This window comes from Cardiocondyla obscurior, linkage group LG13, assembly GCF_019399895.1.
Source record: "Cardiocondyla obscurior isolate alpha-2009 linkage group LG13, Cobs3.1, whole genome shotgun sequence".
Lineage (NCBI taxonomy): Eukaryota > Metazoa > Arthropoda > Insecta > Hymenoptera > Formicidae > Cardiocondyla > Cardiocondyla obscurior.
In genome coordinates, this window is record NC_091876.1 from 2,795,595 (window position 1) to 2,822,393 (window position 26,799).

Here is a 26,799-nt window from a genome sequence, read left to right on the forward strand (position 1 = left end):
AGCCGACACGGAACACGCCTAGTTAAGCCGCGTGATAAATGCGCGAAAACGGGACGCAGATCCGGCCGATTAGGCGTCGGAAGAGCGGTGGCGGATACCGAAACCTATTCGCAAAGGGACGCGTACTCCGCGCGAAATCTTTCCGTCCCCTCGTCTGGATTGTTAACCGGGCTACTCTCGCGTCGGCGAGCTCTTCCTCTCGCACCTTGTCCGCCTCCGGGAATGCAAATTATTGTCGATCTCGCTGCACTAGGCGGAATTTCATCTCTCGCGCCTACCGCTCCGCTCGAAATCACCGTGACTTATCATGCCTAATTGTACGGTCCACCCGATGAATTATCACCATTTTGCAATATTAAAGAGGCACCAATTAACCGCGCGGAAGATGCTCTTTGTTGCCGCTCGCATGCGCGATAGGTCCGAGAACGCCTCTCGCCTCTCCGTCGATCTTTATTCCGTGTCCTATCGATCGTAACGATACGAGAACGGTATCGGAGCGACGTAAATTCTACCGTACGGCGTTTACAAGGCTTAATTTTGCAGACGCTCGCGTATACAAACGCGTACGCGATACCCCGGCAACGAGTTATTGAAATACGCGAGTGATTTAGGAGAAAGATTCTTAGCGCGTACAGCTCGCAGCGTATAGCGAGCCACCCCGTGTAACGAGTACAAGTTTCCAACTATTAGCCGCGGAGCTTGTAACTTATATAGTTTATAAAGATCCGCGCTTCTGCTCCTTTCGAACGAGAGATCGGCGTGGGCTATCGAAACGATCGGGGTATAAAGATACATCGCATAACGCCTTCAGCCAAGCCTGGTCCATTTCTCTTTCGGACCCTATCCCCGGCTGCCCCCTTTCTCACCGCTTAGCATAGCGCCATCATTCTTTCATTCATGGCGTGCATTTAAACTGCCGGCGGTCCCGTGGCGCTGATTTCACTAACGAAGCCAGCGATTTATATCGCCGATCGGCGAAGTGGCGTCCGCGGTAGGCGAGTTCCCCAAGTTATCGAGTTCATTGTTAAATAGCACCCGGCAGCCACGCACGACCCTTATCGTTTGCACTGACGATCGAATTGACGACGATCGCGAGGCACGATCGTCACGGTAATCCGATGCCGCCCGGTCAGCATAAATGCTTCAAAGTACGTTTTCTTCGAGTTTTTTTTAATTTGGAGAGCAATCGGTTTTTTTTTTGTTTCTTTTCTTTTTATCGATATAAATTTATCCGGTATGTCTTTTAACTTTTTGTCTGTCGCGAATAGCGATAATTAAAATGTAGAAACTTTTTGAGAAAATAATTGTCGCAGTTACATTTCTCATCGGCAGATCCGCGGAATCGTGGGACGAGGGGCTTTCTTGTTGCAAGATAGTAACTTAGAGTTAAGGTAGGTCGGGGCGTAACCCAGGATCAAACGAGTCAATAACTCGTATCCGTGCCTCCTCCACCTACAATGAGAAATCGCCTTGCCCCGCGTACAATGAATGTGGGTGCACGCTGACGTATTGTTGCGAGCGGACGCACACGCGCGCTTGCACGTGGGTGCCCGGACCGCGAATACGTCTTCATGAAATCGAAACCCCGGGCGACACCGCGCTCGCGTAATTACGGCCAGCGTGAAACAATCACGGACGAATCGGTATCGCGAAACGCGATCGAGAGAACGCGATCGAGAGAACGCGATCGAGAGGCCGCGCTGGAAACACACATTTGCATAATTTATGTCTTCTTGCCCGTCTCTTAGCTCGCGAATAATATTGGCTGCATCGTTTGCCGCTGCTATCAAGAGAGAAACTACCATAAAGAATATAATGATCGCTTTCACATCTACGTGACTCCGCCGTGTGTAATAAGCGAAAAAAATTCGCAGTGCTAAACACTAAATTTATTTCAGTTGTTAACGGCGTTCCTATTATTTTAGAATTATGAAACTCCCCGTCTACGCCGGCAGTACGTGCGAAAATTTCGAAAAAAAGTGGAGAGAAAAAAATAAGAAAGAGGACGAGAAAATATCAGAAATAAATGAGCGCGTCGTCTACCGCGGGATTAAAAGCTTGATCACGATCGAGCGCGAGATAATCATCGTTAAGGATAACCGGTACTGGAACAATCGACGTGGCGTTTCTGAATCACGATCTCAAAATACATAAGGGGCACAACATTGGGGCGTTAATATCGACGTTGTAACTCTTTACGCGCGAGACCAGTCTGTACCGCCACCGCCGCCGTCGCCGTTGCAGCCACCAGCATCAACCACCTATCCTGTTATTTTCTCCCTCACCATTCGCGGCGATATTATTTTTCGCTATTTGGGCTTTTCGAGGCCGAACCCTCGAGAGAGGAGGCCGCATAACGTGAGGCCGTGGCTGCGTGAGGCACGAGACAATAATAATTCATCGCCCGGAGGCGCGCAGCACGCAGGGCTGCCCATCCTGCTTCCAATCCTTCAGCAATTTACACTGAGCGCCGTAAAATAAAACGCACGACGAAGGCGAGGAGGAGGAAGGGCAGCTATAGGGACTCGCGACGGATTGTCTTTTCGGATCCAGCGAAGACGCATTCGGGGAAGAGAATCCATAGCGCGAAACCAGCGCGAGAGGTGGTCCAAAGGAAGAAAAAAAAGAAGAAAAAAAAAAGAAAAACGCGTCAATGCCTTTTGCCAGATGTCTCGTGAAATGGCAAGTGACATCGTATGCACGTGTGTTTGCTCTGCGTATCGATATGTATCACGTCAGATCCAAACGTTGACCGAATCAAAATCGGTGCTCCGCGGCCGAATCTCAAAAATCTAATTTCGCAACGTTTACCCTACGAAATATTGTATAAAATTATACTTAAAAATGTGCACGTGACATCTACATTTTTATAAAATTTTTAATTGCACATTACGCAAATTTAGCCTCTCGACGAGTGGACGAACGAAACCCGGACCCGTATGAAAGTTGGGATTTATTCAATCAGCATTTGATAACTCTATCTGTTCGAGCCGTTATAACCGGCGTGATACATCATTCTGACGCTTCACGTTATTTCGCCCGGATTTAGACTTAACCGCACCGTTTTCTCGCTGATTTATTTATTTAATCTACGAACCGCGACGTATCATTTTTTTTTTTTCTTTCTTCTTTTTTTCTTTTTCGTTCCGCGAGCGATTCACAGTTAATGGCGCGCGACGTTTCCGCGCGGTGCAGCGTCCGCTCCCAGCAATGATTCTAAATGCATTAGTTCGCGTTTGATTAACGAGTACGTCACACGTATGAATACAGCCATTAGAAAACGTATTACTCACCGATACCGAGCGAGGAATCTATGAACGACCGCGTTTTTATTTTCCTCGGCGTGAATTCGATACCCTCGCTTAGCCTAGCCATACACTATACGTCGTTAAAATTCAACGGACAGTTTAACGCGCATTCTTTGAGCAGTGCGTAACCTCTGAACATAATTAGAAGCATCCGCACGAATTAATCATAAAATAAGTAACGATTATCATATATTTTCGCGGTGCGAGGCGAATCTATACAAACTAATGTGAGTGATCGGCACAATGTGTCGAAGAAGCGCGATATCCTGTTATTTATCGTGCGGTAATTTTGAATAATTCAGAATGTAAATTATAAACTCAGTAGTCGGATGTAGACGGCGAAGTTCACGTTTCGAGAATTGTCCTGGTTGCAAGCGAGCCATTAGGCTGTAGGCACGAATATTTCCTTATATAGCGGAACAGATTTCGTGACTAAGAAATCCTTTTTTTTTTCTTCTTTTTTCAAACCGCAGATTTTTATAAAGACGGAACTTCTCGGTACGAGTAATCCACCGACGTATATTTCAGGAAGAGACAACGCTTTCGCGTTTTCGAGACACGTTAATCGGCACCACGAGCGATCGGCGAAAAGAGCGGGGAGAAGACGGGGGAGGGGGGGGGCGAGTTTAAGGGCCCGGTCAAATTCCTAGAGCGGTCAAAAACCTGAGAATCGATCCGAGACGCGGTCACTTTGTTCCGCCTCGAGGAAGGCGCACACGCCGGGTAAACCTTTCCTAATAAACGGCCGTGAGCTATCACGAAAACATAAAACGTCCCGAGGAAGGCGACCCCGTCGTCGCGTTGTGTACAGCACCCTGGGCGCCCTGGAAACGCGAGCTAAAAGGACCCGCCGGAAATGCGCGCCCTTTTAACCGGCGTTTTTCGAGCACGTCTACGCGCTTCAGGGGACTTCCACGGGGAAAAAGAAAAAAAAAAAAAGAGGAAGATGATAGAGGAGTTTCGGTTAAAACGGTCGATTTCGTGTCGTTGCACTAGAGTCACTAGACGATAATTTAATTGGCGAGAATGCAGCGTAAACAACTTAATAGCAGCCTGTTTCCCTCCCGCCTTCGTTTTAGTCGTGAAAAATAAATTATATTTATACCCTACGAAATTTTACTAACGCTCCGAACCTGAAAATAGTTTTAAAGACATTCGCGAAGGAAGATCTTACCGTGGCTCGTTCTATCTTTCTTCACGCATCTTCAATCAGCTAACATAAAATATGCCTCGTGACTTGTTGCTTTCACGTTTCTTACGCTCTCGCGTAATATTAACAATTTTCTATTCTCCCGTCCCGCGTAATTCACTCATTCTCTGACAGGCCCGGGGCTTATCCGCCAATCTGTTAATTACGCCAAAGTTTCACGTCCGAAAGTCATAACGCGTTGACGTATCAGCGGTGCCAATCGGTTGCGCACGTTGCGAAACTATTTGCCAACTTTTCGCCGCTCGTTACAATCGACGATAAATTACAACGCGGCCAAGAATTACGTTTGCTTCAATAATTTCGACCGTTTAACGAAATGAAATAAACGCAATAACGCGTAATCGTTTAGAATCTGAATATTAACTCGAGTCGTCGGATTATGTCGTAAGCGTACTAATAAATTGCGAACTTTTATTATAAATATACCTAGCAATTTTTTAATCTAACGTTTCCCATTCTCACAATTATTTCGCATTGTGCAAATACCGCGCACTCGAGTGCACGTTATCCGTCCTATCTCGCGTTTCGCGGGCGCGTGCATGCGATGCGCAGGATGACGAGAGCCGTAGCGGACAATCAGGCGCTATCTGACATCCCGAGGAAGATAATGCCTCTCTCTCGCGACAAGAGAAGACGGCAGAAGGAGGGAAAGGGGGGGGCAATAAGGTGGGTTAACTAGCGCCGATCTTTAACCGGACATCTAGGAAAGGCAATTAACCGTGGTGAGCATTTCTCTTCCTGTCTCCCTCTCCTTCCTCATCTCTCGTTTCACCTGTGCGCACATAACTCCTCCTCTCTTTCTCTCCCCCCCCTTGCCCCCGTCGCTTTTTTATCGCGCGTTGAATTATTCGCGCTCATTGTCGCCGAACCCTCGGTCCCTGTCCCCGGGGGTACGAGAACGCAGAGAGATAGAAGAGAAGAGAGAGACGGGAGAGGCCGGCTTTCGCGCCGGGGTAAAGAGAAACGGAGATGGAGAGCGGGGGTTCAACCTAGGAATTTATCACCGCTACCGACAGCCATTAATATGCCATTGTGCGCCCGCGGACACCGGCAGCGGCTCGTCCATCTTTTCGTGACGCGTTAACGACTGACCTCTGACGCGTACGACGGCTCCTGAAGAGTCCCGCGAGCCCCGTGTACACCGCGGCCGAACTAGAATCTAGATCGTAATAAGCGCGAGGTGGATTTCGCGTGCCGAGGGGAGATCGCGCTCGCACGAGGATTCGCCGTTAATCCTTTCGAGGCTCCCAATCAATTCCGGCAGACGGACCGGTATTAAATACCTTATCCTCATTTTAGCGGCATTGATGCTCGGAACGTTTATTTTATTGTCAAGTCATAAGAAATGACGGTAATTTATCGCATTGTTTTTTACTACCGGACATTGTCCCTACCCGTCTTGGTTCTTATCGCCTTTGGAGTAGCCTAGCGGTGCTGAACCGTTGTAGATCGCGTTCGTAAATTTTTTTTTCTTTCGCGGCGAATATAATATGAGTGTTTTTTTTACTTTTCTTTTTTTTTTTATTTTATTTTTTCATACCTGTCAGTCTAGACGCAATCACACTTTGATTCATAGCAACAATTCACCGCGACTCAATCTTTCGACCCAGATCAACGCAAAATGCGCCGTCAATTATTTCATTCGACGCTGCCTTGTATGTATAAGTATATGCGCGGCGATAAATTAAATGATCAATCGACGTAATTATGATAATTGCACTCAAACTTTTTATATCCCGCTTTTGTTCGTAATAACCCACGTATACGCCATCGAATTTTTTTTTTTTTTCAGTGGCAATATATACATATACATACATATATAAATTCTACGGCACTCTCATTAAAGAGGCACGAGCAAAATTTAATAACCGCTAATTTATTTAATAATATTAATCGTAAGAAAGACGAGCCAGAAATAAAATATATATACTTCTGCCGGCGAGGTCGCCGCCGATTTAAAAGTGTTTTTCGATTCATCGCGGAGCGCGTTAAAAGCACAAAAGCTAATGGAACGAGATTCGTGCGGTGTCGTAACGATCCGGTAGCCAGTCGACGACGTGAGGAAAGGGGGGATCTTTGGCCCGATCGCGAGAGGAAGTGTGTCTCTTAGCGCGAGCGCCGATCCGCTCTCCGTCGAATGGTCATTAATCATCGGCCGCCGCCGCGGCCACTATGTGACGTACCGATGATTTCACCTTGGCAATGATCCAGGAAACGCCGCGGATCCAACCCGGCGGATCCACCGCGTGTAGCGAAGATCCGAAGAGACGTTTCTATTCAATCGCACCCGCTCTCCCCCGCGCGCGCAAGAGCGCTCTCGCAAGCCGAGCGTTTCCGCGTGAATCCCGGGGACTGTGCGCGTGCACGTGCGCGTAAACGCGTGCGTGAATCCACGCCGCTTGTGCATGCGTTATCCGCTCGCGCTCCGGGCGCATTCACGCCGGGCGATGGACCGAGGATAATACGAGATTTATCGCGATTTCTCGCGGCCGAGCGACCGGCGAATTAGTAATTGTCGGATTTCCCAATGAAACGCGTCTCTAAATGGTTTAAACGCTCTTTCGGGTCGCGGCGACTTAGACGGGACTCGCCGGCGCGGAATTAATCGCCCACTTCGGAGATTCATGCGAAACCGGGTGCCTATTTTCGTGCCCCTCGGTATATCAGGCGCAGAGGCCGTTCGGATTTCTCACGGATGCTCGAAAACATCCGTTTTGTTATTTGAGCGCGAACGTAAATGAAAGTGAATAAAATAGGAAAAAGAAAAAAAGTATCAGATCAGAAATCGAGATAAGAGCTACCGTTATAAAATATATGTTAAGTGGATTTTTTTTTTATCGCAATGCAGCAATGTTAACGCGGACTTTAATATATCTATCTCCTACGTTCCTTTTTCTATTATACTTTTTTGCGGAAAAAAAAGTACAGTTTTCACATGTAATAACCCTCATCGAGAAAGGAAAAGAAAACAATAGACGTACAGGCACGCATATTACGAAAGAAACTTCGAAGGGTTCTTCTCTACTTTGTTACAAATACCACACTTCAGCACGAAACCACCGGACGTCCGGCGAATATTACAGAACGAATTTCTTGCGGTACTGTATGCCATCATTTCTTCGTAATGAAAGCCGATCGATTATTGATTCTCGTTTCCGGTTCGTTTCTATTGATCACTTTCAACTATTATATATAATAAAAAAAAAAGTCTCCTTAATTAAAATATCCAAAATATCGCATAAAAAAAAAAAAAAATACACGCATTTTTTTTTAATAAAAAAGACATAATCCAACGCGACAACGAATAAAAACTAAGACATGCTAAATATATTTTCTTTTCCTTTTCTTCGTCTACATATGAACAACAATCAGGGAAACCGCGAATATTTCTGAATTAGACAATTTGCGACTTAAGGGTTAATTATCACGTAATACCATTACGTTCGCTTCTTCCTTTTTGCTATTGTAAGCGAACCTCCGGTTTTTGAAAGCGGAGGGAGGTTTCTGACATCGTGCGACAAACCCGAGCGTTTGCGGTCCACTTACAGCCCGAAATGTATAACGAAAGCGGTACCGGAAGGATGTTGCGTAAACGGAAACGCACGCGGCCGTCTTTGTTTCACCGGATCTTTATTCAGAAGTGCACGTGAACGTGTCAATACAATGTTGCTGTTGTCGAAAACGAACTAAGAGCGCAAAAAAGGAAGGATACGCGAAATTATAACTATTAAAAATATTATTTTGCGTTATAATAGTCGATATACTTGTCTCTAGACAACGAGATATTCAATTAAAAAATACGCGCGTACAACTAAGAATTTTTTAAACCCAAAAGCGAATAAAGATTTTACGAGTTACTTATTTTAGGAATAAAATAGAATTTAAATATCAATTTCAGTGATAATCAAAGAGAAGACGATGCAGCATTTTAATTTCAGATTTTATATCGTTTAAAAGAAGAAAAAATAATTTTTTTACGATTATTCGAATATTCATCTTTTATTGCGAAAGGTCATTTAAAAATAAATCGAGCGATGTTTTGCACGTGAACGGGTTTCCAGGTCGCGAAAGAGGTACGAAAATGTGTATCTCGAGGATCAAGTTCGAAAAAACGAGGGTACCGCCGTCGTTGAGCCTTACATCTTCCTCTTGTTACAATAACATAATTTGGTGTACTTGGAAACGCATATACATACGCGATGCATGCACTTCGCGCGGCACGCAACATGAACATTGTCGTCCGTAGCTAAAATCCGCGTGCGACCGTACTCTCACTGTACTCGCTTCTCTTCCTTCCTTTCTCCCCGTCACATCTTTGAATCACGAATTGTCGAGATGAAACCGGTAGTCGTACAGGGCCGTACATTTACTTTCACACCTCATTATTACGAATTTCTAAAATCTCCTCTTGTGACACGAAACGGTCGTTGCATCACGCAATGACAATTTCGTTCACTCGCAACTTAAAAACGTATAAAAGAAAAAAAAAACAGTTTGCAGGCTTTGTAACCGCCGCGAAATAATTTCCAATTAGCAGCTTTCAATTATAAAACGACATAATACAAATGAATCTAGCTTGCAACATCTAAGAACGACCGCCGCGTAACTTTATCGATTTGCTGAAATATTCGCGGCAAGAGATAACGATACGTAACTACCTACGCGTGAATTTTAGATCACCATCTGCGCCATTCGGCCCTGAAGACCCACATGCGTGCTTTCGACAAGCATGTAAGCCGTGTATACATGTAACGTCGGCGACGCTTCCGCAAAAATCGAATAAACCGACGCAAGACGAGATTTCGCTCGGACGGTCCCCGCGTGGCAGATACAATATGTCGTTCCCTTTAAAGTACAGGGTACCATAGCGCGAAAATGCGTCAAGAAGAAAGGACACTGATTACACGCTATACGACCGGACGGCGGGGTGAACCGGACCCCGGTGGCGGCTCCTTCCGATTCCACCGTTGTCCCCCCGGTCGGCTGATTATCCGACACAGTATGAGAACGGAACGACGGTGGCGATTCCCTGGCAATCGGCTCGCACGGAGAAAGGAATCGGGGGACGTTCGACGGCAATTGCTCGGTGCCGCTCGTTAATTTCCCAACAGTTTCGCATCCGACTTTGAACTCGCCGTATTTCAGCCGCGTCGAAGATTACGTCGAAATGACACGGGCGAGACCTGTCTCTCTTTCCGAAGGTGTCAGTGACTGCAAGGTATCGCGAGCCCGGACAGCGCCACGTGGCGTGCGACGAGACACGTGTGAATTCGCGAGATCTCCGTGGCGCAGAGACCGCGCGAGACGTCCGCGTTTAAATGAGATACACCCGAGGCGACTCGAAGTAAGTTTTTAGCCAACGAGATGGGAGAAAGCAAGAAGGAACGAACTTAAGACTATCCTCGATTCGTTTATGGAGAGGGCAAGATTATTATTTCTCACCGCGGATTTCTGAATTTACGTCACTCCGAGGCGAATCGTGGCATTTTTCTTAGAGACGAGAGGATCAGGAAGTTAAATCGCCGACGCATCTGCCGTGTCGCATCGCGTCGGAAACGCGAGTCATCGCGCGGTCTACAATCGAAATCGACGTGGTAACTGCAGCAAAGGTGGAGGAACAGGTAGGGGGAGGGGAGGGAGAGATCGGGAGAAGAAAAGGGAGCAGAGCTCGCGCGGGGCGCCGGGAGATGAAGACGTTTCACGCGAAAGAAAGCGACGAGAAAAGAAGGGAAAGAAAGAGAGAGACGACGACGAGTTCGTTATTAAAGATCCTGGTAGGTGTTCGCGGCTTGAAAGGATGCGGCTTTTTCCGGGCAAGGAATTTACTATTGTCTAACGGCCGCGTCGATACTGGGCCATCTAAACTGTCCTAAAAGTCCGTGTAATGTGCCGCAGCACGCCACCCACGTGGAGAGAGATGCGAGGGGTGAGAGAGAAACCGCCGGGAACGCGATCCGATAAAGACGCGATCGGAAAAGCCGTTTTGTTGCCGGCTCTCACGCGATCCACCCTTCGTTCGTGGTAACATAATGACCATTCGATACGGAACCGCGATCTAACTTCGCCCGCTTCGGATGACGCGGGAGATGTGTCATGTAATGATCGAACGTTATTCGCCATCGACGATTCGAAGGATCGTTCAGAGTCGCGCTTTGAAATATCAATATTCGCCAATATATTGCAATGACTTTACTAAACTTGACAGCGTAGAGCAAAAGCGAGACGATGAATGGAGATTATTTCGTCTATCAAGATAGAGCGCATGAATAAGATACGTCGCGCGACAAATTGTTATCGTAAAAAGTCTTTTTTAACGACGCAGGGGATATAAAAGCACAATGTACCAAGAGCGACTTCCTAATTCCTTCAATTTTTTTTTTTTTCTATTCTTTCTCTTTTTTATTTTATTTTATTTTTTTTTTTAATTTATTTATCACAGTCTACACTAAGACATTTTTGTTATAAATATTTTTCTCCCGCAAGAAAAAATCACGCAAGCTAATCCTATCTATCAATTTTTATTTCAAGTGTTGATTAGTTGGAAACTACCGAATACGAAGCTACTGGAAAAATAAATCGTCCGAAGTATGTACGAAAGTATCACTGATCGCCTCGTCTTTTAGGATTGATTAATCGCCTATCGTAAATTTCAGCTAATTACCGAACGTCTGTTACAACTATATTCTCGTGACGAATGTTGTCGCAGCGCGTATACGTCCCCCGATATCTCTCGAGTGATTATGCAAATGATAAAGGAACAGGTCACTGACCATAACGGAGAGACGCGTGCGTAAAAATAACTTTTGCTTTGGCTTGACATGTCGATAACTCACGGTACGAGGAAAATTTTTTTGAAAAATCGCTGAACGATAAAACCAGCAAAAAGCAGGTTTCATCGAATATTTTGAGTGATTTACAAGCCTGGCACGCCTGCTTGTTTTCACTTTTGTACGAGCGCACACCACGCAATTAGTAATCAGCCTTGTAATTACGATAACGTTACAACGGTTAATTGTTTGCAAGATTTAAGACACGATCGTGAATTTAGATTAACCGCGAATAGCGTCCACGTCTTTTTCTTCTGTCTCCGATTTATAATAAATTGTTTTCAAATTTTTTTTTTAATATTAATTTATTTCTACAACTTATTTTAAGCGACAATACTGAGCGACATTTCTTTACTACCGGACAGTTAATAAAAAAAAAAAAATAATAAAATAAAAGAATTGCAATTATTTAATTATTTACCAAATATTAGTTTCATATAAATTACGCGGCGAATGAAAAAAATTTTCTTTGTGATTTTCTCACACCGTGACTTCTCTCAACGGGGTGTGCCTTCGTGAGAAATTTAAGAGAAATCTTTATCCGACCACCCATCGCGGCCGTGGCAAAGAAAGCGAATTAAGTTACAATGCGGCCGTAAGATTTTGAAATGACGGAAGAATAGAAACGGGGATCGCTCCAGATCGCCGCCGTTCTCGCCCTCGGCCAGGTATATCGTTCAGCGATCGCTTTTATTAAGAAGCAAGTTCTACGCTATATAAATTTGACTCGTGCTACAAGCCCGAGTAATCAGAGACGCACGTGTGCAAGCCTGCTGTGTGACTTTTAGATAACAACGCCGTCAATATAACACGTGCGGGAATCGCTAGCAATCGCGCGCATTGATTGTCTATAAGGAAACATCATTCTGGAGAGTATAGGAAAAGTTTTAATTTATAACTTATTAAAAAAACCTCAAACCTACGGCGAGCTTTTCCGCCCGTTCGATTAACTGTCTACGCGAAGTCTTTGTCCCCGATCACCGCGTTGTGATTTATGGAGACGCATTGACAACGGCGCGACGTGTACACATCGGCTAAGAGATCTGTCAAGAAGCTTGGTGGCAACGGTACAGCAATGACCCTTCGGAACCTCGCAAAATACCGGCGTGACAAAGTACACGGATGTGCAAGCGAAAAAATTTCGAACATGTCCCCCCAATGATGGAAACATTGAAATTAATCGTAGACTGAACCGCACAATGAATGTACGGTACAAAAAGTGACGGGAGATTAAAATTTGTTCGCAGTTTTATTTTTGCCTATCCCCGAAAGAGGCTGTAAACTTGTGTCGATAAAAAAAAGAACCCTCCCAAAAAATATATATATATATAAAAAAAATACGGAAAAAGCTGCGGGATAGTAAATTAAGAACAATGGTTCGTTAACGCCCATTGTGCTGATGCACGGAATTAGGTGTCGAACGGTGCGATTCATAATTTTGTATCGGGATAAAAATCATCCACGGTAATTCAATAACGCCGTCACTTTCCTCGGGGGCCATATCTCTATTGCGGTCTCGAAGAAAGCAGTCGTTCGATTCGATACGCTACGAAATGACGAACGGCGAGACGAAGACCGATCCGACGAGATCAACGTTCAAATATCGTTAAATAACTTCAGCCGACTCACGACTCGCTCGCATGCTTATAATTTTTATCTCGGCATTGTCAATAATGCTTTATGTTCGTGTCTCGCGGATTATTATATACCTACATAATGTACTCGAATTCTTTTTTGAAATTATTTTTTAATATTTTAGTTCTATCATCGATAACCTTAGATTTTATTACTAACGTTAATTTTAATTATTTTTATTATTTCATAATTATTTCGTTATTTTTCGCAAATAATATTTTTTTTAAAAGCTCGGAAATTATTTTTAAACGATATTTAGACGAATTAGAACGATTATTTTTACGGATCAGACGGGAAAATAGTCGAAATTGTCGACTACGCTGTAAGTTGTCGAGAAAGACGAAACGTCTTTCCATTCTTGAAGTGAACTACTTTTTAAACTACTCTACTGCGACTACAGGCAAACGAATCCACGAGTTTTAATATTTTTGGATTATTAATATTCATAAAATTATTATTATATTTATCGTAGATTCGTTGCCTAAATAAAAAAAATTTGTCACTCACATTTGCTGCGACACGGGCGGAGTTCAGCTACGAAGATGCCATGGTGCGACGATATTCTGTAACACAAATATAAAACTTAAATGAAAAATGTGTATAAAATAATTATCAATTTTTAATATAATTTCTGTACGTGACTTTAATTAATATTTCAACAAAAATATCTGATAATATATTTAATTCTCTATTCTAAAAAAATCTTTTTACAAAAAAAACATTTTTCTAAATTAAAAAAAATATTTTTTGCTTTACATTTATTATTTGAATTATGAGCAAGATAATAAAGTGAATTGATCAGGAAAAATTGTGACTTTCATTGTTACATGAATACGAAAATATATTTACCTCAACGTTGCTCCGCCGGTGCCCGATGTCCATCCAAGACCAGCTCCTCCTCTCAGCACTCAGATCACATCTCCATAGGTCACTCGCGTCACTCGCGAATACGCGTCCGAATTGTTACTAATCGCGCGACCCTGGCGGCATTCCCGTTTATAAAATTCCTAAATAAATTTCGGTCGCCCGGCTACTTTGCGTGGTTTCGCGACGAACCCCGATTTGGCTCGTTTGTTCGATTGGCAACGACGGACGATATTAAAAAAAAAAGCTGTAACAGACTGTATTAGTTTGCACAAATATATACAATCAAAATAGATATAAAAGCAGCAACTTCTACTACTACTACTACTACTGTTATCAATACGCAGATTTTAATTAACGCGAAGTTCCCGATTTACGCAAAGTACTGATTTTACGCGAAGGTATCAATTAGAATATATTTTTTTTTAAGTATTTTTCCCACCCGAAGTTCTTAAATATTAATATAAAAAAAAACATGCAACTTGCCAATCGATGCGGTGGAGTTTGTAGGATGATCTGTAACAAAAATATAATTAAAATTATAGACAAGCTGTAAATGAATTAAATTAAAAAAAATTCTTTTACGCGTTTCTAAATAACTTATCAATAAAATAATAAAAAATAAAATTTTCTTTCGACAAAAAAAAGCAAAGCTATTAATTTTATGTAGAGAAAAAGCGATATCTACCTTAAAGTTGCTCCACCAATGTAGGATGCCTTTCCGAGGCCTCCTCCTCCTCTCAGGATGTCTAGAATGCATGGTCGTCTCTCCTCTCAATCCTCATCTGAAACAGAAAGCATAATTTTATCTGATTAGTATTTCATTCGATTTGTACAAGAAAATGTAATTCGCGTTATCTAACAGCTTGCGATTAATAAGAATAAATTATTTTTCGGCGCACGCTGACCTACAACGCTAATTGGATGTACCGATCTACGTAAATGCGATCAACCGTAACCACCTTAGACCGCTATGAATATCGGTCCATGCGGTGTTCACCTATGAACACCTATAAACATACCAAGGACACGTACGCCGCGTGCCGCTCGCGCCGTGACCTCTGCTCGCCTACACCGCGCCGTAACATAGTAATACGCACCACATTGCACATCGGAATTTATACCGAATATTATATCCGAAACTTAATCAAAGGAACCTGAATTAATCTACAGACCGCGGTACTCGCCTTCAAAGGATCCTGAATTAATCTACAGATCGCGGTAATCGCCTCAAAAACGCGGACATAATTAACACGTACCTAAACTGCGTTGAAACTTACTTTAATCGAGACGAATACTTTTCGTACACGTTCTCTGCGTACGGGGCATTCGATGGAGAAGTAGATTCGTCTATGCCTATACCGGGATACGTCTCCGTACGTCGTACATGCGTATCACTTCCGGTTACGAACGGGGACCTCTCGTCACCACGTGCTGCGTGCTCGGTCGCCGGCGGGGTAAAGGAAGTGAGGTGGTAACGGAGCACGCGCGCTGCGCACATACGTTGAAAGGCAGATATTGCGTTTACTGCGATCGGCGGCTGCTAGCGTACGTGATCTTGGCGTAGTGTACGTGAGTCCTTACACGAAACGTGCGCGTAGATGTATCCATGAACGCCGGCCGCCAAGGACTGAGGGGGGAGCGCTCACTACATCTCGGCGGCTCGTGGGGGGGATCGAGAGTGGGGGAAGCACGTACGCTAGCCGCCGTCGCCGCATATCATGCTATATTTGCCTTGCATAGTACAAGTACACCGAATAATTATACGTATACATAGAACCTAAATAGCGATGGCAAAGCGCGTATTCTGCAATGTCTGGTCCAAAAAAAAAAAAAAAAAAAGAGAGAAAGATAGACCTGCCCAAAGCTAATTATAAGAGACATTTTATAAATGATAGAAACGTCAGAGCTGTTAACTATCAATCAACTATCGTACTATAGAATTCCACGTAATGATTTGCCCACTGTCCTGCCGCATTATTTTCCTCAAAAATAATTATCTTTCGGCCTACCTCGAGTTATTTCTCTAGGTGGTCTTCTAAGGTTTCCTAATTTCTCCGCGGAAAATTCGTCGGAAAAGATTTCGGTGAGACACAATGCACGGTGGCGTATTTTAAGTCATTGTGGCCAGCCGACAGTCACACCAATTTCGTGGGACGGATAAGAGAGAAAGAGAGAGAGAGAAAGAGGGAGAGAAAGAGAGAGCACCTAAGGCCGCCCGTTTCCATTGTCGTTTGTGGAAGTAGGAAGTTCATTATACGACCGAACTCGTCGACGCAATATTTCTCCGACACACTGACAATGCACCGGCGAGGCTACCGAATGGCATCGCGCGCAATGGCTTTCTTCCGCGGGAAAAGGAAGAAAGAGGAGATGGAAACGACACGCTGAAAGACACTTTCCAGCCAAGTCATCCCAATCACGAGCACACGGACGAGCAATGCCGCCAATCGCGCGTCGTGATCGTGCACGAATCGAATCGCCGCTGCGGTGAAAATTAAACAATCTCGCAGTCGCCTAGACTGCGATTGTCAGACGATTAAAACTCAACGGAAGACATATAAGAGATGTTAAAATATATATTTCCCTGAGAGGTAGAGAGAGAGAAAGAAAGAGACATGTTCACCGAGGCATCGAAATATTTTCGCGAGTCTTATTTATGCATGAATAAAAAAACGAAGTCTTCAGTGATTTATATGTACATTTAAAAAATGTAATATTTAAATTAATAAAACATTATTGAAAACAAGAACTAATTACAATTTATAATATTATGCATTTATACAAATTTCAATATTAGTATTAAGTATGGTAGTAATAAAAAAAAAATTAAATTTGATCCCATGCAGGAGCTAATCAATATTACTGGAATTCATTGCTAGATATCTTCTATAAAAAACGCAGGTAAAGAAAAAAGCGGAAGGATCGATAGATCCCGATAGGATGTACACTTCCTTTATTGCTTAATAAAGGCGGAATCGGCCTGTGAAACGATGGATGGAAGGGTGGGACTCAAAGTCTTAATATTCGATGATTGACAAATAACAATTAGGCACCTGTTACTTGAGCAACACATGGATCGATCCTCCCCTTTTTTTAACCTCCTTTTTTTTAATATCCTCATCGATAAGCTTCCTTTTCGTCCTCCTGCGACTCCTCCCACGTTTCGTCGAGCAAGAAATATCAACCTCTCCCTCCCTTTTACGCGCGTAGAATCCGGTAAGGATCTCGGATGTTCCCATACGACCCGCATCTACTCACCGGAATATAACTTTTTTTTTATTTTATTTTTTTTATTTAACATCTGGAAGTCTCGCGGAGATTTCCTTGTAAAATTATTATCAAGTCGTCGATGACAAATTTTTTTTTTTTTTTTTAACGAGACTAAGACTGCCGTCAAAAAAGTTATACTATGACGTGGGATAAAGTATGTCCCTGCGATTTTATGTGCAGCTTTTCTCGAAGAAGCGCGTATGTACGCGAAACCCCCCTTTTAAATCAAAGTCTGCTCACGTAGGGGACACGCGTCATCGGCAAGGGCCCCTTGCGAGAGGATGAGAGAGAAAAGAGAAAAGCATAAAATCTGGATAACGTAAAACTGGCGAACAGAGGAGCCGCCGGTGCGTCTCGCTTTAAGCCACGCGGTAAAAATTACCGCGAGATATACGACGCCGTTACCGGGATTGGAGCTAATTACCACCCGGGAGCGACGTCCGCGAGTATTTCGCGCGACGATAGTGAATCAGCGTCAGCTGACCTCCTATTGACGACCATAGAACCCGACCTCCACATCGGCCTCCGCCGATTTATTCACCTGTAACGAGGTAAAAAGACAAAGAAAAGGAAGAGCCGTCGAGGGACGGAGTGGCAGAAAATTAAGTAAGAACGGGATCGGCTTAAAGTTTAAACGATAATAAAAAAAATCACTGCAACGTCAAGCTTTATTATTTTAACAATATCGGGGTTGTTTCTGGCCGTGCAAGAAATTTAATAAATTGCGTGATAAGGTGCTGAGTAAAATTTATTCATCTGTAGGAACGATAGATTTCAACATCTGTAAGAAACCTATGGAATAAATATGCAGAATTAATTTTTAATTTTAAAAATAATTATAATAGGCTAAATTAATTGACTAATTTAATTTTTTACATATTACAATAAAATCTATAAAGTTTTTAAAAAATTTACCATAATAAGTTTAATAAAAGGTTACGAATTATGAAATGTTATTAATGAATTCATTAAAATAATATAATTCACAATTAAAAAAACTATACCAATCTATTCTTATTATCCCTGGAGTTAACATTATTCCTGGTTATTTTGTTCGGATTGTTGTCCATTTGGTGGTCGTGGTGGTGGTCCTTGTGGAGGTCCCATTTGATTTTGGGCTAACATTGACGATGATGCTGCACGTCGCACTAAAGGACTACCTCCACTCATAGAAGTCATCATATTCGCTCCCTGTTCAGCCATTTCTCTCGCTTTCTGCATCATCTAAAAAGATTATTTTATCAAAAAGTATTCAATAAAAATACTTAAAAAAATTGGTCACATTTAATGAAAACAAAATCATAGAATATTTAATCATACATACTTGATTAAATCCATCCACCGGGTTTGGTGGGTCGGCGAGCTAAACAAAAAAAAAAGGTTTCTTTTGTGAATAAAGTCATATTTAAGTCATTAATTAAGACGTGATTTTATATTTTTAATTACTAATATTTGTATTAAATTTTTATACATATGACTAACACCGTTCCCGTTTGAAGTTATAAGTAAGAATTTTATCTACTTACCACCGCCACACACAGCAACGTAACGAGGAACAACTTGATCATCATGGTTCGCTTTGAAGCACAAACAAACACTGATTGAATTCAAGCAGACGCTCTCCGCTTTTATATAGATCCCATAATCTATATAACGTACCTACGTTTCCAGTCGTGGAAAAAAACCGATGTATATGATATAATGCAACTTTTGATTGTTATCACACCTTTTGTTTGCGTAATGTACGACAGGATTTGACGCGCAAAACTCATCATGTTGAATGATAATTCAACATGTCATCGCTGCGACGATTTGCATAATATTTTTTTACGATGAAACAAAATCACCGGATCTCGTAACTTATTATGTGACAGATTGCGTTTTTTCGTTATTTATTTCCTTCCACCTAGTAAACGTTATTTACGTAGTTTTTACTGCTTGATAAATTTTTTTCAAAAAAGCGCATTTAATTATTTTCATTATTTCAATAAGTTTTTAAATAATCGAGCTACAAATAATTATTCTTATTTCTTTTATAAAATTAAATATTCGTTGATGTAATAAAAATCTTGAACACATTACGATTTTTGTTGTTTTATTCTAACATCAATATCCCGTCCTGTGCTGCTGACTGTAAGCTAATTTCGTGATATAACGCAAGACTCAAGGCCTTACAATTTTAGCGCGATTAGTTTCGCGGTAATTGTAAGACGTCAACGATGTGACATAATTATAATTGTCATAAAAATAAATATATAAAACCAATGCTGCTTAATACTTGCGATATAAATCAACGATTTGTTTGCGCGAATCATAAAAATGGTAGACAACGCTTGTCCGCGGCGTAGCATTACCGTTAACCAGCCCGGGCATTTGCATTTTACGGGCGATCGTTTCGCGAAAGAAAGCCCGATGTGAAGATAACACGGATGAAGCAATCATCGGACGCGTGTTTAACAAAACCCGACTCGGTGGATGTCGCGCGGTGAAAATCTCGACGGTGCAACGAGGTCTCGACCAATTACCGTGAGTAACTATTCATATCGGCGTGAGTAATCTTCATCTCTCGTAAGCGACACGACGGAGATCGCCGGGAATCGTTTTCCGACGTGCGACGTTATCGCGCGCGTGCACGGATCGTTCTGTCCGAAGTATTTATTGCTTTCTGACGTCGATAGATGATCGCTCCTAGCCGTTTTCTCTTTCCGTTCGGCCAGTTTACGTGGGGCAGATAAGTAAAACAGAATGGCTCGTAACACGAAATTAAATTAAATCGTCGAAATTACTTTCTGTCTTTGTAATGTCGAAAAAAAAAAAAAACAATGATTTGCTTTTAAATCAATTGATTATGATTATCGGGTGGTTAAAGTCAAATCGGTCGTCTCATAAAACTTGATATTAATTGTTAAAAATAGGTCGACTTAAAAAGCAACAGGAAGTACGATTTCACAATGCGATTCTCCTACGAGGATTATGTTAATCCGACGAGAGCGGATTGCAGCGCTTAGATAAAGTTGAGAGAGAATTTTATGCGCGAGGAAAGAAAGGAGTGTTAAAGCGGGGATTTATTACGTCGACGGTAGAAATGCATTAAATTATATTCAAGCACTCATTTCACATTTAATATAGCGGTAATATTTTATACGCATGTAATTACTCGTAACTGTCTTGTGGCAGATATTTTCCTAGGTGCAACGTGAACCGAAAGCCCGGCGATTAAAAAAATCGCGAACCTGTGCACCACGGTGGCCGCTAATGACGCCGTTCCACATTTACAGTTATCGCAGAGCGGTGCGAATGCAAAGAAGAATCAGGGCGAGGGAAAGTAATTCATTAATTTATTGTAACGCGTGCCGGCGAATAATCTACCTAATTAATTATTTTCTATCCGACGATATTTTAACTTTTATTTTCGTATTCGATATACTTGACGTTTTAGCTTAACGTTACTCGGCCAGCAACAAAATTCAAGCTGAAGACTTCCTTCGTCAAAAACTTTATCGTTCAATGATTATTTGGCAAGCCTTTAAAACTGTACAATAAACGTACGATGAAACTCTTATAAATACTTCTTGGCGAATGGGGATAATTTTCAAGGGGGAAAAAAAAAAGGAGGAAGTGAGAAAGCGCGGTCGATGTCACCGAAGTTTCTTCTCGATCGCTTCGCAATCTTCGTTCTCGTGGCTCCGGCCGGTCCACAGATCGCGAGGCTGCGCGAAGCGACGAGAGGGCACGCGAGAGGCGCGGGGACGACGCGATGGTGCCCTCGCGCTCGGTTTTTCAAACGTGCCTCGGGAGGGCTGGGGGAGCCTGATTGCGCGGGATTCTCGCTTTGAAGTGGCACCGCCGATGTTCTCGGGCCGTCTCGACTCGTTACCGCTATGGGATCCAGTACTCTCTCTTTCTTCTCTCTTTCTCTCTCCTCTCTCTCTCTCTTTCTCTGATTCTCGTTTCCCTTTCACCTTTTCCGCGACTCCCGGTTGTACGCGGAATCGACCGAATTCTAAATTACATTTTTCCGATCACACGACACGTATGTGAGAAATTTGCCGACTTAGATTCTTGGGATTAACGAGGATATGATATTGAAATATATATGCATTTATCGTACTTGGATTAACAACGAGCATCAACATCGCACGTGGATAATAGACAAATAAGACCGAGATCTTAATTAACGCCTTCGCTTTTCAGTTTCTCGCCCCTATCTTGTGAACAGGCACAAAAAGAAACAAAAAAAAAGAGACCAGAGTGCCCGTAACTCTAATCTCTGGTCTCGTGAGATACCTGGCGCGAAACAGGATACAAGCCTCGACGCTTTTTATTTCCCCTAAGAGATAATTAATTATCGAAACTCGCCATTTAATTTCCGAGCTCTCGTTAAGTACAGCGCGTCACAAAAGTTGCATCTGTGACGAATAATTACCGAAATGTTGTACGAGTAAAATTGAGAAAGCGATAAAATTGAATTTACTAATGTCACCTTCTTTAAACCGTGATAGCTGTCTTAATTAATAAATTAAAATATCGATAAAAATTGTATCAGATTTTTTTTTTATCTCAGTCCTTTTTTTTACGTTACGCAGAAGATGCAAAGTGCTATCTCGCGCACGTGCGCGACTTATTCGTTTACACCTGCGTATCCTCACGCACACGTACAGACGCTCACGCCACGATATCGTGGAATCCGCGAGTGTTGCCGCCGAGGAACGGCGCAAGAAGATAACGCGCCTCCCCGAACATTTCGGATTCCAACCGTACCGAAGAATAAACCTCCAACCGTTTCACCCCCTTCACCCGTTCCTCTCCTTTCCTCACGCGGTCCCATCGTTTCTTCCTCTTTTTCGCGGCCTTTAAGCTTCTCGATTCGCCAGATAATTATATTCCCGACTTCATTCTTCGACCTCGAATCTCCCTGCGAGCGCATCGATCTCGACCCCTTTCTTTCATCACCTACCTCCCTTCCCCGCAGAACCCACGCGCGCGTTTCCTATAATTTTACCTTCCGTCCCTCAAGATTATTCCACGACATTTCTAATACGCTCGCCATTGTTCCCTTCGCATTTTCCTCAGCCAGAGGAACTAAGATAGATCAGTTCTATTGACGATAAAGGATCTATGTTTTTGTAAAATTTTTTTCAAAGAGGAAACGCAATTTGACCATCTTATTATCTTTCGCATTGATGTTCCGAGTTGTTAGTTAATACATTTGGCTGAGCGAACGTTGACAAATATGCGAGAATAAAATATTAGATAATATTTCTAAGGAGGCTCTGTCGAGCTCTCCCTTACCTGGTTATCAATTTTCAGATTCTTCAGGGAACGCGTTGAACTGTCGGGCGAGCTAACCGGATCGGTGCGAGACTGGGCAATTACATCGGAGAACAATTACAGGTTGGCACGTCCTCGCGGTCCACTGTCGCGGCTTTTTCTGCACTCTGAGATTCCAACGACGAAGAACGCCTTACGAGGTAAGCTCCTTTCGCAGCATGGGACAGCGAGAGGCTGAAACGTGATAGAAAAGAAGATGAAACAAGTGAAATTTCTTCTGCAACGAAATCTCTGGCGTATCTCGAAATCCGAAACACCAGCGATTAATTATTTTTGCGTTATAATTTGTTCTCACGTCCTTGCATTGCCGATAAAATTAACAGGGGTGATTTAATTCTCAAACAAGCGTTTAGATTAATTTAAAGAAATGCGAGGAGACATATACGCTAATATTTCCGTTATCTTTACATAGCAGTTTTACGCTTCCACAATGCGATAGTAATCTTAGATCTTTTCTCGCGTGCGAGCTCGTAAACGTTACCACGTCTTTACTACCACAGAAGATAACGCTGACTAAAGGTTAACGACTATCACAGCGGATGCTCGCTTTAAGGATTCATCTCTTGCGACCAGTTGAGTAAATTATTATCCTGAGTAATCTATGCTATTTTCTTTTAACTTAAATTGAGTTAACTGCTATTTCAGATTAGAGATAAATTTTTTTTTTCTTAATCTAATTGCTATTTCTGTTATAATTGAAAATATATTTAATATATTTAATATATTTAATAAAATTAATTACAATTTAATGATCTACAATCAAAGGTGTGTTGCCAGGTTACTTACATTTATATATTCCAGTTGGATTAAATTAGTTGTCCATCCTTACATCCTTCCTTCCTTGGAAGTCTCTGGATTATCCTGACGTAACGTGGCATTGCAAATCACTCGCAATCACTCGAGGGACGAACGACTGAAAGAACGACGGTGGATTATACCGGCGATTTTTCTACGATTAAATTTAAGAAGCGCGACCAGCTGATCGTTCGATCAGCTGTTGCGTAAATTTGCGCGCTCGATATTCGCAGCGTTGCTTACCTCCACCGCGTCGGGTCTTCGCTCGAGTCCGTCCTCGACCTCGACGCAAGAGACTGACTGCAACGTAGCGAGGTCGCATTTGATTCCTGGATCAATTCCCGTCGAATGAACGGCACTCAGTACTTGAGTCAAGCGGCGAACGAGACGGGCCGCGATGCCAAATGTTCCCCGCGCACTTTGCCTTCCTTGAGGTCCTCCAAAATTACTTGTCCGATACGCGACGAGGAAGACGGGCGAGGTGCAGATCTCACGCACTCAGAATGGCGGTCGCCGGAATCCGCTGAACGTCGCCGAGGAAGATGGCGAGTGAAGCGGGTTGGTAACGCCGGACCCGCAACGAAATTCACGACGGTGCGCTCCGCCCGCACATAACCCTTCCTTTCCGAAGCACTTTTTCGGAGCCTAAAACGAAGCACAGAACGATCAGTGAAATGACAGAGGAGTACAGATAATGATCGTTTTTACCCGAGTCGACTACGTCGACACTTATTCGCGCGCGATACTTTCCTACCCGCGGCCGAGAATACGCGTAATTGAGGAGCGATTAGCGACACGTCCTCGCGCCCGAAGCTCCCCAATTCGACTGACCGTTAGAGATTTCGGCCCTTGGATAGAAGGAGACAACCGCGTAAAAAAAGTGAGACGGCAATAGGTCCGGCAATAGGAACGGCGTCCTTCTCGCGCGCTGAGTTCTCGGAAGCGTCGAGCTCGACGCCGAGTTGATCTATTTACGTTTTCTTGATGCGCTCAGCGAGCTCGAGGTGCTTTAAAACAGGAAAACGAAGCGTGTTCTCGCGAATCCGAGATCAATCGCGACTTTCGATCTACCCGGCGTCGTCTTAAAACTCCTGTTCGAGCAAGCCCCAAAAATAATATAATAATCCGAATTATTTTGTTTCATAAAAATTTACTTTTCTTAAAAAAATTACACGCAGTAATATTAACAGATGACGTTTACTCTCGCTTGGTATGAATCCCGAGACCTAATCAACGCCGCGGAAAAGCGGCAGTAATTAACAGCCAATTTACGCGTGACGCCAATTTTTTTTTTCTTTTTCTCTAGATTGCAAGAAAGACATAAAATTCAAGCTTTTAAAAACAAAGTTGCTTACGAGCATGGTTCTAATATCTGACATCTCGTCCAATTACCCGTAATTAGTTTCCGCGATTATTCACGCTTCCTGTTATGCCGTTGATCCTCGTCGCCGCGATAGTTATACAAAAATATTTGTCCTTTCCCAAGCAAAAAAAGAAAAAGCAGCTATTTTTCGCGGTCGACCACGTCGATTCTTATATCCTTTTATTTTTAATTAATAAAAAAAAAATGACTTAAATTGATATTTAACCGATGACGTTCTTCGTTTTGTTAGTTAGACAAATGACGTAGCGTAATCGCGCGGCCTAAGCATCCGCCGATTGTGCCGATGACTTATCGATTTATCGCCGTGTCCACGTGGAACCGTGGAGAAGCTGGAGTTATCTCAGGTTTGGCTTTAGGTCGCGGCCCGGAGGTCTCGGAGGTCACGCGTCTCGCCGATGCGATGATTGGCGGAATGTTGCGCGCCGTTTTACGAGGCTTCGGGGACGAGAGCGCAAGCGAAAAAGGGAGAAACGAGTATCGTGAGGACCGCGAGAAGTGGCGGTGTCGAGGAGATGACCGTGCCCCGCGAAAGGGCCACGGTGCTCGCGGAGAACGGTGCCGAGAGGGGAACGGTGCTGGAAGCGCGCGCGCCGCTGCAGTTATAATTTGATACAACGCGGCTATAAAGAGGATTACGCGCATAGATGGCTATAATTTTCGTGGAAAATAGCGTGGGGCACCCTTCCCACTCCTCTCGCGGGCGCCTCACGTCCTTTAAGCCTTTCCTCGCGTCCCTTTCGCGGCGGCTTCTTCCCACTCTCCTTCGTATATCGCGCCTCTTGCTCATATCACGGATCTGCGACGGTACGTTCACTCGAGATTCTTGTGTACGAACATTCACGGTTTCGTAAAAAAAAAAGAAAAAAAAACTTTACGATTTAATGTATATATTCGATTTTTGATCCGGATAATTATCTTACAGAGTTAAAATTGTCTCTGAGAAAGTCATCGATCGTATCGTTCATCGAAGATACTTAATAATTATATTTCCTATATTTTCTTTTTATTAAATATTATAAATTATAATTGCGAGGTGTTAAAACCGATTGCGAAGTACAACCGAGATTAAAAGACGGTTGAATAACTTTTTTTTAATCTACTTCCTGCGACTGTGCGCGAAAGAAAAATTCTGATTTATCCGCGGCAAAAACATCGGGGCTTGCAATTTTGCACGTCCGTCGGGCTCGCCGTGGAGGATAATTCGTTATGATCGCACGCTATTAAAATCCGTCCCAATTAAGGGCTGCGAGAGGCGAGGGCTGCGAGGCAAAGGGTCACACGGCGGAGCGGGACCAGGTCAGAACGATCGAGCCATCGGCGCGGCTTATTTTCGGGGTCAAGCCATAAGCGACCTGGAAGCCGAGCGCGGAAAAAGGGATGCGAGGCGTGGTGGCATAAACAAACCGGCGCGGCAGTGCTTCGCGATCAACAAATCAAACCGACACCTCGCGCCGCCGCCCGGTATAATCAGCTAATTCGCGATAACAACTTAATTCGGGCCTCCGTAGAGCCCCGATCAAACAAAGTGTAACCACTTAATTTATCTTAACGAGCGGGGTGGGTGCCTGGCGCACCGCGAAGGTGCGAGAACGCCGCTTGTGCACACGGTGTTGTTTGCCGATCGTTCGCGCGGCCCCAATCGATTATCGGTCCCGTCGTTACACGGTAATGATCATTGTCCGCACATGTGCGCACCAAACCCGAAATTCGATTCGACCTCGCGAGAGCGTCTCGCGTTTGGTACCGCAAAAACTTAGTTTCTACGCTGCGCAGCAAAAATTTAAGGCACTTTTTTACAATCAGTTGGAAACAAAACCAACTGCAATAACACCGATATAATTCGCGATAGCGTACGGCGCGCGATAGCAATAACAGCACCGGCGATAACTCTATTTGGTATTTAATTGTGATCTTATTCTGCGCCTGCTTACGTTCATCCGGTAACTGCAAATATTGTAATGAATAGCGAGTTTCAAGTTTGTTGAGCGTATATGCTAGTCAAAACTTAACCCGCGCGATAAAAGTCGCAACAGTGCGCTACGACGGTTCCTTGGGAGGCAAAGAAAATACGTAACGTTGTAAAAGGCCACGTTTATCCACCTTCATCGTGCTTCTTCTGCCTACTTACGAGAGCTCGCCACTCGTGATATATGACTCGGCGAACCCGGACGT

The 26,799-nt window shown here is 43.4% G+C and overlaps 2 long non-coding RNA genes across 2 annotated transcripts; both read right to left on the reverse strand.

Moving 5' to 3' along the window:
- Window positions 1–10,138: 10,138 nt before the first annotated feature.
- On the reverse strand, window positions 10,139–22,497 carry LOC139107559 (uncharacterized). Its single transcript, XR_011546535.1, has 4 exons — window positions 22,410–22,497; window positions 14,533–14,629; window positions 13,830–14,360; window positions 10,139–13,543 (listed from the first exon to the last, which is right to left on the reverse strand). It is a non-coding gene; the product is annotated as an uncharacterized lncRNA (long non-coding RNA).
- Window positions 22,498–22,533: 36 nt separating this feature from the next.
- LOC139107560 (uncharacterized) lies at window positions 22,534–23,880 on the reverse strand. Its single transcript, XR_011546536.1, has 3 exons — window positions 23,487–23,880; window positions 23,235–23,361; window positions 22,534–22,622 (listed from the first exon to the last, which is right to left on the reverse strand). It is a non-coding gene; the product is annotated as an uncharacterized lncRNA (long non-coding RNA).
- Between the last annotated feature and the right edge of the window lie 2,919 nt (window positions 23,881–26,799).